Below are 12,161 nucleotides of genomic sequence, written 5' to 3'. Positions count from 1 at the left end.
AGGCTTTTCCTTTGGACTCTTCAGGCAGTCCCCCTGTCTAGTGGCACTCTCCTGCAGTGTCCTCTGTAAGCATGGGCCTTCCATGGTGAGCCCCCACGCAAGCTTGCCCTCCCTGGACACACTTTTTCAGCCTTTTTCCTTGCACATGGGGAAGTAAGAATATGGACCTTGAAGTTAGATCAAATTCAAATCCTGTTTCAGGCTTTCTGTGTGATAAGTCACTTACCCTCTCTATGCCTCAGTTATTCTCCAAATGGGAGTTAATAATGCCTAGCTCGTGAGGGTGAGTGGAGAATAAGAGATAATAAATGAAAACCTCTTCATGCATGCCTGACACATGGTAGCACTCAATAAATGTACATTCTGATCCACCTTTACAAGCTGTACCTTTACACCTTTACATGTTCCATTTCCTTGGGGACTCTTTATTTGCTAGAGAAGAAACACATCTATTTGATGTCAGGTAGATAACATGTCTGATAGACCTCTTTGAAAGGTGTTTATAGCGAGCTTGCTTAGTGATCTTTTTAATAGCAAATACTCTACATCGTTGAAATAGAACCTCCTCCTTTATCCTGTCTACCCACCCACCATTCTACCGATTCACTCGAGGTCAAGTATCACTTAGTGGAGGGCCACATTCTGAGCAATGCATTATCATGTGATTCAGTTATTGAATGAATGTCATGGGGCGCAGTTACACAAATCTGGATGGTGTAGTCTACTGCACACCCTGACTGTATGGGACAGCCTGTTGGGGCCACCATCCTCTGTGCAGTCCATCACTGACCAAAACATGGTTCAGCCACAGGGCTGTGCTTATTCACAAGCTCCCCACTCATATTAGAGCAAAACAGAATTTCTTTGGAACCAGGGAACTAGCCTTGACCCAGGTACTCCCAACCCTCTTGCTTTGCTTTCTGGCAAACTAACTTTAGTTTATGTTACCATAACTGCATTACAAATAATTTTTTAAAAGCCTGTGTGAGATTTGATGCCTGTTTGTACTTAAGCACGTTCTGTGTGCTAGTGAGTGTAGTACTGTTTCTATTTTTAGTAGAAAATAGTACTGTTTCTGCTTAAGAGGAGAGATTATAAGAATTGAGTAGAAATACTGAAAAATGTGCGATTAAATGATGTGGTATAGGCCATAAACACAGTTAAAAAAATAAAAGATTCTTGAGCAGGGCGAATGTTAGGTAGACTTTATAGAAGAAAGTATTTAAAACCAGACTTTTTAAGATAGGTATAATTTAGACTGATTCAGGGTAAAGAATTGTCCAGGCATTGAAACATTTTTTTTTTATTCCCCATATAATTGCAGCTCCCTTATTTTGACCCCAATCCCTCCTTCCCCACCCCCCATAGTGTGTCTCTGGTTCATAGTTGTTTGTTGACTTTGATTTTTTTCTTTCTTATAGATATTCTTTTTCCTGGTCCCTTATTTAGGTTTTCTAGATTCCTGCTATGAGTGAGACCATCCAGTATTTTTCTTTTTCTTTCTGGCTTATTTCACTGAGCATGATCCCTTCCAGCTCCATCCATGTTGCTGCAAATTGCATGTGTTTATCTTTTTTGATTGCTGAGTAATATTCCATTGTGTATATGTACCACATCTTCTTGATCCAGTCATCTATTTTTAAGCATTTGTGTTGTTTCCATAGCTTAGCTGTTGTAAATAGTGCTGCTATAAACATAGGGGTGCAGATGCTCTTTGGAATTAATGTTTCTGTGTCCTTTGGGTAAATACCTAGGAGTGGAATTGCTGGATCATATGGAAGCTCTATCTTTAGTAGGTTGAGGAATCGCCACACAGCTCTCCATAGTGGTTGGACCGGTTTGCACTCCCACCTGCTGAAACATTTTTAAAGTGGACAAGAGAGGCTTTAATTTTTACTTTCATATAAAAAGGAATCTTTAAACATTTTTTAATATTTTCACCTAGCCCCTTTTGGAATGTGTGTGTATACATAGAAGGGAAAGATCCTTTTGTTGTGTTAAATTATGGAAAGCCCAACCAGGCTATCACCATGTGGGAAAGTTAGGACAGGAGTTTTCCCTCTGGGCACCAGGTGGCGCTGCAGGTTAGACAATACCCATTCACCTTCCTTGTCAGAAGACTATCTTGGTGATTGTAATCAAAACCATTTGCTGCCTTGCTTGCTGCCGGTGATTCAGAGGCTGCTAAACTTTCCTTGTCTTAGTGTTACAGACTTTTAGACAAGCCTGGTTTCTTTCGTCTTTCACTCTTTTCTGTTCTGATTCATCTTCAGGGTACACTTGTTTCTCTGAGCTGTGTGTATTGCTCCTTGAAGATTCAGTGCTGGAGATGATTCGTTGAAAACAGTTTTGATTCAGGAAGCCGGCATGAACAAGAGGGCCCACAGTAATGAAACCAGATGGAGATCTAAAGTTGAAAAATTTTGTCAGACTATAGGCTAGTTGGTTCAGTACTCAAGGCCTTTTTACATACCAAAGTTCTGGATAAACATTTTAGTAACATAGAGGTTGTCAATGCTAGATTTGTACTGATACTGGGAATCTTATCAATGTATTATATATCAAGGGCATTCCTATTGCTTTTACTCCTGGATGTGAGATCATTGGCTCATATTAGCTTGGAGATGTGGCAACATTTTAATGCCCTCAGTTTTGATTTTACCTGTTTTTAGACATAGGTATCACCAAGTGCATATAGGATAGCCCTATTGGAACAGGGAACTGGAGCAGGGAAGGAGTTGGGGTGAATTGGTGAGGAAAATACTTTTGTCTGGCACTTATGTAATTATAGCACCCAAGGTTTTCTTGGGGGAATTTAGCTCTCCCCTAATAAATCTATAACCTTTGTGAACACAATATGCTCACTATGTAAATGGAGCTTCAAGATAAGTCCCTCAACCACCTCCTCTCTCCCCCTTGTTTTCTAACCATGGGTGGTGCCCCCAGAGTCCCTCTATATAGAGATCTGGAGTTGTCACTGCACTGTCCTGTATCCTTGGTATCAGGATAGGCAGCCTTCTGTTTGGAAAGGTTTTTAAATTCAGCCTTAAACAGGAGACTGAAAACAATTACCTTCCACCAGGTCTTCTACCCTAAGGTGACTTTGTCAGTTATAGTCACTTTTCTTTCTTTCTCATGCTCTTCCCAGTGTCTTTCCTGCTTAACTTCAACATGTACATTATTATCCCTTGTTTGATTCATCTTGTCTTTTCCAACTTCCTCTATCCATTTTCACAACATAGCTTGGAACCCTAACATGTTTGCTTATTTGTATACCATCTCTGATTCTCTTCCAAATCATGACTGAGCATTCTCTTAAAGCTGTGATCTCTAATATTTGTAGGCGTTAGAGAGACTGCCACATCTAAGTAGAGCTCATTCTTAGTACCTCTCCCTCCTCGAGTTCTCCCTCTTGCAGAGGCAGTTTTGGCCCAGAGCGGAGCCAGGAGATCTCCCTGTGAGATAACTTCACCTTAAACTGCAGGGGTTCTGGTTGTCTAGACAGACCCTCTATCCCTACCTTCTGCCCTCTTTGTGTCTTGCCTTCCTTCCCAGGTCACATGATCAGGGAAAGAGAGACATTATGGATCATTCAGTCTCTACAGTGAACGTTTCATTGGTTAGTTTTTATAGCGGTCTAGCTTTAAGAAGGATTCTTAAATGTTACCTTCAAATTACCCATAGCCCCATGGGCCCTTCCCCAATCTTGTTCTTAAACATTCTATATAAAAATGGTTTCCTCTTTTAATACTTATTTCCCTGAGTCTGTCAGGAGGAGAGTGAGGCTTACAAAAGGGAAACTGAGGCATGAATTGCAGAACTTGCTCAGTAGACTGAGGGAGCTGCTGGTTGTAAGAAAGATATCTTGAAATACCAGATGGTCTCACTCATAACAGGAATCTAGAAAACTTAAATAAGGGACCAGGAAAAAGAGTAACTATAAGAAAGAAAATATCAAAATCAACAAATAACTATGAACAAGAGACACTCTATGGGGGGTGGGGAGTGGGGAAAGGAGGGCTTGGGGTAAAAATAAGGGGGTTGTAATTGTATGGGGAATATAAAAATAAAAATTTAAATTAAAAAAAAAGATATCTTACTTTTACTTGGATCAAGCAAATAGCAGGCAGATACCCAAAGAGCATGACTTTGATTTTGCCTATATCTAAATTCTATCAGTCCTCATTTTTCAGAGTTGGATTGCGCTGCAATGATAGCAACATGGTATGGGGCTGAGGAAAGTTAATATGAAGGTCTTCTGAGATGCTCTAGATTTGCATCATAAGCTTTCAAGCTGGAATCCTAAGGGTGTCACATTTCTCAAATATAGGACAAACTTCCAGAGCACTCCCTTTGTTGTAGCCTCATTCCATGCACACAGAGCCCTCAAGTGTTTCCCTCTCATCCTGTCTTTGTTAGTAAGGTAGTCTGTTATTTTAGTCATGTTTTACAGACATCCCGCTGCCTTCTTTTCTTCTTACTAGTTTCAAGTAATGGGTTGGCATCAATTTGATGTCGCTCTATCCATCAGGGGCATGTTTGAAAACACAAATGTGACTCAGAGGCCTCATAACCCCTTTGCTTTTGTTTGACCTTCAGTCTCTTCTAGCCTCTGATCCTGTTTGCCAGGAAAACTGACAAAAATGTAGTCTGCTGGCAGCTGTCTCTCTTCTCTAGGATTGACAGAACATGCCGGATACCAGACATGGCTCACCCACTCTGCTGCCCTCCGCCTCTAACCAGGTGTGAACAATTCACAGTGAATTCTTCATTGACTTACCACCCAGTACACTTCGTGAGGCATCCACACTGCAGCTGGGGTGTTGGCACAATTTAATTTTAATATTAGCGTAAACAAAAGATTATTAAAAAACTAAATCTGCCAGATGTTTTATATGCCTATAAAATGTCAAATACAGCAGGTTTCTAGGTTGCCTACTATTTAATATATTATGTCCTCTGCCATAAGCATAAATAATTAAGAGCTTACTGTTCTTTTGCTGCTTAAATATTGGTAAGTTTGCCTTCTGCAAAGCTTGAGCTGTTAACTGTGTTTTATGAGCAGCATTAATTCACTTAGTAACTACTGTTTATTGGTTACCTACTCTGTCAGACACCATTCTGTCAGATAGCAATAAGTGACCAAAACACAAAGACCCCACATTTCTACTCAAGGAAGTCTAATATCCAGTTGGTAGTGCTGTCCTATAAATAAGGATTTTATAAAATTAGGATTTTAAAAAGAACTTTACATGTGATTCATACTAACCAGTTATGAGACATCCAGGGAGGAGAAAATAACCTCTGAGATAGGACTTAAGGCATGAGAGGAAATGGACAGTAGACATTGGAGAACAGAGCATTGAAGCAGAACAGTAAAACAATGTGGCATATTTGTGGTACTCAAAGAAGTCAGGTGTGATTAGGAATATATGATGTGCAGGAATGGTGGCCAGAGTTAATTAGGTGACAACTTATGCAGAGCCCTTGACCCACTCATAGAAAGTTGAGTTTGTCTCCTATTTGGTGGGAAACCACTAACAAAATTTAATAGAAATAGGTATTAAAAGTCAAAGTTTAAGTTTTTTAAAATAATGCACAAGTACAGATGGTCAAGACCAGGCTTAGCAGGGGGGCATGTGATTTTTGTAAATGTACACATGTGGATTTAGGGTTCTAATTGACTGTAAACTCATTGTGAGTCAGTGCTTTGAAGTGTGTGCCCAAAAAGCTAACAATCTTGGACTATATTAATAGAAGTATAGCATCTAGATCAGGAAAGGCATTAATCTTCTGCATTCCTTACTGGCCAGGGCACATCTGGAGGTTGTGTTTGGGTCTGGACATTCCATTTTAAGAGAGAATAACAAAAAAGCACACTCCCAGAAGATGGAACCAGGATGAGGAATGGTTCATTTCTCTCCTTCATTCATCAGATATTTATTAAGTGTCTTTGGTTGAGTTTAGTTACGCACCTTTGAGGCTGGTGAAATCAAAGATGTCTAGCTTGTAGAAGAGACTTGGAGAAATAATGGCTGCATTTAAACATGTAAATTATTATCTACTGGAATAGCAATTTGGCCTAATAACTTTAGTATTTCCTATTAGCTCTAAAGGGTAGAGATAGAACCATTAACTAGAATTTACCATTAACTAGAACCATTAACTAGAGTAACCAAGCAGATTTTGGTTGCCAATAATTAAGAAGCAATTCTAATGATTGAAATTATCCTTTTCAGGAATTAAGCAGATTCCCCAAGTTGACATTCCTAGTGGGTGGTGGAGCTAAGACAGAAGCCCCCCTTTCTGGATTCACAGGCTAGAACCTTGGCTATGCCTTGATATTACACAGGGGTTTCCACTTTGGGAGGAGCTTATAGAAAGATAATCTCAATTTCCTTGCAACTCTAAAGTTGTATTTCCCTTCTAAGCCTCCAGCTATGATTCCTCCTTCTGGGTTCTCAGTATTTTCCTGTGTGAATTGGAAGACTGGAATAGAGTACCTCTGAGGGTCAGCAGGTGATTTCCTTAACATCCCCCTTAAAAATATTTCAGTTCTTAATACATATTAATTTTATATAATTTTGCACTATTAATCAAAAACAAAAACTGTGGCTAGATATAAGAGCATGAGAGTGTGGAATTCAGATTCTTAAATGTGGGTTTAGGCAGTATTTTTAGTCTTTCCTTGAAGCACATGTTTTAAAGATGTGGTTTCATGGTTTAAAACATGAAAGCAAAAAATCAAAGAAGAAATTGTGTAGACTTCATGAGCCATTAGATTTCACAATAGTCACTGGGAGAAAGTAGCAGGAGTTTCTTGCACTTCAAGTTCATTTTTTCCTCATTGTTCTCCCAACAGGGCAGGAAAGGATGGGGACCTAGATATGCAGTCAGAGGGCAGCAGTGCTGAACTTTCTCAGACACAGCTAAGTAACCTGGATCTGGCCAGTCACAGGACTCAGAAGCCCAGAGCTGAGAGCTGACAGGGAAGAACTCTCTATAAACACAAGAAAGGGGCATGGCAGGAAGGCAGAGGCCTGGGAAAGAAATCAGAGGCAAGAGAAGTGTTACTTTTATCAGGTGTGAAATTGAAACCTCTTTGGCTCCACACCACTCTCCTTTCCACCCTATAGATTGGAGCTACTAATTTAATGAGCAAAACCCATAGTAACCTGCTAGGACTGTGCATCCAGAACACAATGTTCATGGTTTATGCCACTGTTAACATTTTATAAGGTGGTTTGAGGGTGGGTGGAGGTAGGGAGTATTTATAGGAGGCTAAAAATATAGCTTTAGGCTTTTCCTCTTTTCTTTTTGAACTCCTAATTCCTTATACTATATCACTGGTTTTCATACTTTTTTATATTTCAGCTGCCAGCACAAAATACATTTCACTTCTTTACTCACTATGAACAAATATGCACACAAATACAATACATGTCTGACACAGCCATATACACATGCAAGTGCAAAATAAGTGTTTCAGAACATGAGATGCCAAACTGATCTATTTAGGTGTCATTAATGTCACAGACCAAAAACTCATTACATGGCCTATCATGCTGTTCAGCCCATAATTTCAGAAATACTATGCTGTGAACACCAGTCTTAGCATGACTGCAAAAGTAGCATGTTTGTATCCAAAACCCCTTAAATCTAAGTTGCTTCTCAACTGGGAAAATTGTGTCCTTCTGAGGAAATGTGACAGTGTCTGGAGACATTTTTGTTCATCACAAGCAGTATGGGGGCCGTAGCAGGAGGGTAGGGATGTGGCTACGCACTCTGATGACAGGCAGCCCCGCGGGGCAGTGAGTTAGTCTGAAACATCGGCAGTGCCAAGGTGAGAAAACCCTGCTCAAAGGCAGTAAAATAAGTTAATACTTCTAATCTACTATAAATCGATTTAGAATGGCAGAAGCTTTAACCTGATCTACCTTTTCTCTTTTTCTCTTTGAACTGTATTTTCTGTGTTAAAATGAAGTTAGGCTTGTGTACAGAGGCACAGCCAGTGGCTAAATAGGTTACAAGGAATGAGTGTCATAGTTCATTTAAATTACACCAAGCATTTTTTTTAAGATTTATTTATTTATACATACAAGGACTGGGGTACAGGCCAGAAGTGTGGGGGGTGAGAGGATTCACCAGCGACAGAGTGGGAAGCAGAACAGGCAGACTGAAATACACTACTGAGGGGAGCAGTGGGCGAGACAGGAGAGGTCTGCTGTACCATGTGGGTCGTGACCTCCCTGGCCGTGGATTGAACTCATGCTGCAGTGGCTGTGGACAGCTTCATAGTGCTGCATCCCAACCCCTTGCACCATCAGGGAGGCCCCACACCAGACTTTTTTTTTTTTTTGGTGGGACCCTCGCTGGCAGCTGGCAAACAAACTGGCGCTGCAGAGTCTGCGGGCAGCCTCACAGCCCAGCACTCAACCGCTGCACCAAGGGAGGCCCTCACACCAGACATTTTTTTATTAGAATATTGTAATTACTCTTATGACTATTTTCTAGGTTATAATTTCACTTTTCTGCTCCCTGTATACTATCCAATAAGCTTTACTTTTCAGGTTCCTTCCTCACTCAGCCATAGCTGCTCTCTTAGAAAAGAAGGGACTATCACTAATTAGATTAGCCAAGGTCCCTAAAGCTTCTCTCCTTTACTCATGAGATTTGATTCTCTTGTTTTGATGGGAAATGACCTTCTGCTCATGTTGGCGTGCCACCCTAAGCCCTAGTATTAAAATGTCTCCTTTTTAGCCACTACTTCACTCCTCCATCTGTAGCTATTTCAGACCAGGTTCCTTTGAACATGGACTGGACATGCACTCCTGGTGTAACGGGGAGCCCTGATCTCCACCTCTTCCCTCCACCCTTGTCTTGCATCAGAGAAACTCTTGAATGTCTTGGTGTCTGCCTGTTGTTGCTTTTTTCCTCTTTTATTGGCTATTTCTGGGCCCCCTGCATCTAGGCTTCCATGTGCTCTGAATCATTCAGAGAGTCTGACAGAACAGACCTGGCTTAGCTTTTTCTCATGTTTTCTTTGAGAAACAGTGAGGATGACAGAAGATACCACTGATTTCAAATATCAAAACTAGAAATAGTAGTAGAAAATAAACCAATGCTATTTGAGATAGTTCTTTGCCATATTTATTTTAGCATATTTACCTCATGTATCTTGGATTACATAAACAATAGCATTTGTATTTAGTAAATTACTACTTAAAAATAATTTGTAGTAAATAGCCAAATGGCTATGTGTGTACATCGACCTTGAAACCTTAGATTTCTGTTAGCATAATACTGAATATTACTACCAACAGATTCCAGAACGAATGCTGGAAAAGCTCCGGTGAGACATTGGACTTCAGACACATAAATTCCATTCCATCTCCTCAGGAGAGCTATTGGGACAGAGATCTCCTTCCCACTCCTAGGTTAAGAATAAAAAGACAACATGTAAATGAAGGGAACTCAGGAGGAGTCATCTCTCTGCTTTCCCTGTTCTAACTCAGTTTCACAATCCCAGGCAGGACTCAGATAAAGCAATGGTGTTATGTGTGGGGCACCCGCTAGAGAAGAGTGATAGAATAAAAGGGAAAGACAATTGTGGATGGAAAAGAGATCACTGGATGATGACACCCCCACCCCACCCCTGCTTTCTCCCTTGCTATGGGTTGGGGCTGCCCTTTGTAGTAGGAAGGGCAAGTTATATGAGATCCTGCAGCTGGGCATTAAACTAAAGGCATAGTGTGTGATTATAGAGTGTCCTACCCAAGAGATGAGTCTAGGGCCTCCCAGATAGCTTTGTGTTGTGACAGGAGCAGGACCATTTGGGTGGTAGAAAGTGGTGATGGTTCTCTTGGTTTAGGGTTTATCCATTGTTTGCTTCCAGACTGGGAAATTCAGTCTGGAACATCACACCTCAGAAACTCTATGAATAAAACAAACTTACTGCCCTTAGTTTCTCCACAGTCTGCTAGAAAGTGAGAGCAGGCTGATCCCAAATGTCTAGAGAAAACCTCTTCTTTTGCAAAGGAGGAGGAATAGGAAGAACCTGGGCAAAAGGAATATCCTGAAGAGAGTGAGTGTTTAAATCTGTATGGTACAAGTGGGTATAGTTTGTGTATTTTACCTTCAGACTGTGAAAAAGAAGGTAAACTGAAACCCTGCAGCACCTTGCAAGTGAAAGCCACTTCATAAATTATATTTATCTCTTTAGACATGAAGTTTCTTTTATTTCTGCCAGTTTGCACAAGTCCTTTTACTTCCTGGCTCTGACTCTTCTAGGGCCTTCTGGTGATTAATTCTGTGCCTCAGTGTTTGCAGTGCTTGATAGTGCCTTTGTTTTGTCATCAGTTGATACTTTACTTGGACATTTGAGTCCTCTTTAGTAAGCAGTCCCTTGGTCAGTTCTGCTTTGTTCCTACAATTTTGACTTATTGACTGATCGTCACCATGAAGGGCTTATTTTTACTCATTCATACCTCGATCCCTTTTCCCAACATTCCCATTTAGAGTTTGATAAACTGTATTCCTACAGATTATATAGCTTTATAAATTCATTTTTTGCCACATGCTAAGATTTGTTTTGCACCAAGCTTATCTGCATGAGATGCTGAGTGGCCAGAGCAGAAAATGAAGAGAACAGCCTTGCCATAATGCACTCGAGCTCCCAGTCCACCCAGTGAATTAACATGAATTCAAAACACTATGTGAATTCAAACTCACATAGTATAAGAAATGCCCAGAAGATGACAGAGGAACCCAGATTTGTTGTTGTATATTATGCTTCGTCTGGCAGGGGTTGGATGGATGCTGAAGTACCTTTGAAGAGTTAAATTATAGGCATTTCGGATCCCAGAGGACAAAAATAAGAGCAAATGACTCTTAGGCATATGTGAATGAGAAACTGGTAGACATGATTCTAGATAAAGGTTTCTTATCTAGGATTCTTCTGGCTCCTTGGAAGATTTAAAGATTTTCATTTTTCAGGTCTTTGCTTCTCTCCTTCAAACTGCTTAGATGAGACTCTAGTTTATGTCATTTACCATAGCAGAAGTCACACAAGCACACGACTTGAGGTGAAAAAGGAACTTGAGTTAAGAGAAGGTAGGTCACTTGATTCCCTGCAGAAAACCTGATCAGGTCATCACATCCACCTCCCTTTGATGACCGTGTTCTATAAACAAGAACAGGAATTCTTGCTACTGGATCCCTTTCACCAGGCATCTTAGGCTCGCTGAATGAAAAGCCCTATAAAAAGGAGATGCATCCCTAATAATAACAAATACGATCGTGGTGATATTTTGGGCAAAGTGGGATTTGTGCCTCTCTTGATCTCCATTGATGTCTGCCATTCTTGTCCTGCCATTACCTTTCAGACTTCCTATTCTTAGAATTATTTGTGAGCACTGGACTTGGGGGATTGCAGCCCCCAAGGCTGGAATGCCTAACTTGAGTGGAATGCAGACTGTCTGGCAGAGTGGAGGTTAAATAAAGTTTGCCTTGGCAGTTCCCTCTGTTCTTGGATAGGCGACAAATAACTTGGGTATAGGAGCAATGGCATGAGCTACGGTGCTGAACCAAATAGTCATCCAGGGAAGGTTAGTGGTGCTTCATTCTAGTCATAGCCATGCTAGTCTCAACCATGGTATATTAAACATGGAATTACATGCCTGAAATGTGCACATACATACGGAGACCTCAACAGTCTTGACTCTCAGCTAGTGTCATATGGTTCTAGAAAATGCAGGTACAAGTAAAAGGTAAGTTTGAAACACCCTGCAGGAACTGCAGATTTGTGTATCTGCCCCCTCAGAATTGACTTATTTTTGAAAATAAGACAAAGGGACAGATTTTCACTGTAATATGAACAATTATCAGGCAACCAACAAATGTACCAAGACACTGGGAAATTTTTTTAAGTATGTCATATACTTCTTGTTGTGCTTAAGATTTAGTTGGACAGGTAAAGCTATAAAAATATGAGAAAATAATTCATATCCCAAAGTAGAATATTAGTCCTAAACCTCTGGTATACAAATACAACCAAGTGCCCAAAGGAGGTTTAGCTGGAAAGATCTAGAAGGATTTCAGGGAGGCTTAACACAGGTCTTACCTGAAGACAGATTTCTGGAGAGAAGAGGCCCTTGTCAGTG

The 12,161-nt window shown here is 40.6% G+C and overlaps 1 protein-coding gene across 1 annotated transcript in view; it reads left to right on the top strand.

Moving 5' to 3' along the window:
- Positions 1 to 12,161, top strand: part of SNX19 (sorting nexin 19) — a gene marked incomplete at both ends in the record, with an annotated part of 30,785 nt that overhangs the window by 15,348 nt on the left and 3,276 nt on the right. The gene's annotated exons all lie outside the window — the stretch shown is intronic.

The sequence above is a fragment of the Talpa europaea genome (genome assembly GCF_964194135.1).
Source record: "Talpa europaea genome assembly, chromosome: 12".
In the NCBI taxonomy this organism is placed as follows: Eukaryota; Metazoa; Chordata; class Mammalia; order Eulipotyphla; family Talpidae; genus Talpa; species Talpa europaea.
Note: the sequence above shows the minus strand (reverse complement) of the source record. Positions and strands in the feature narration are given on the sequence as shown.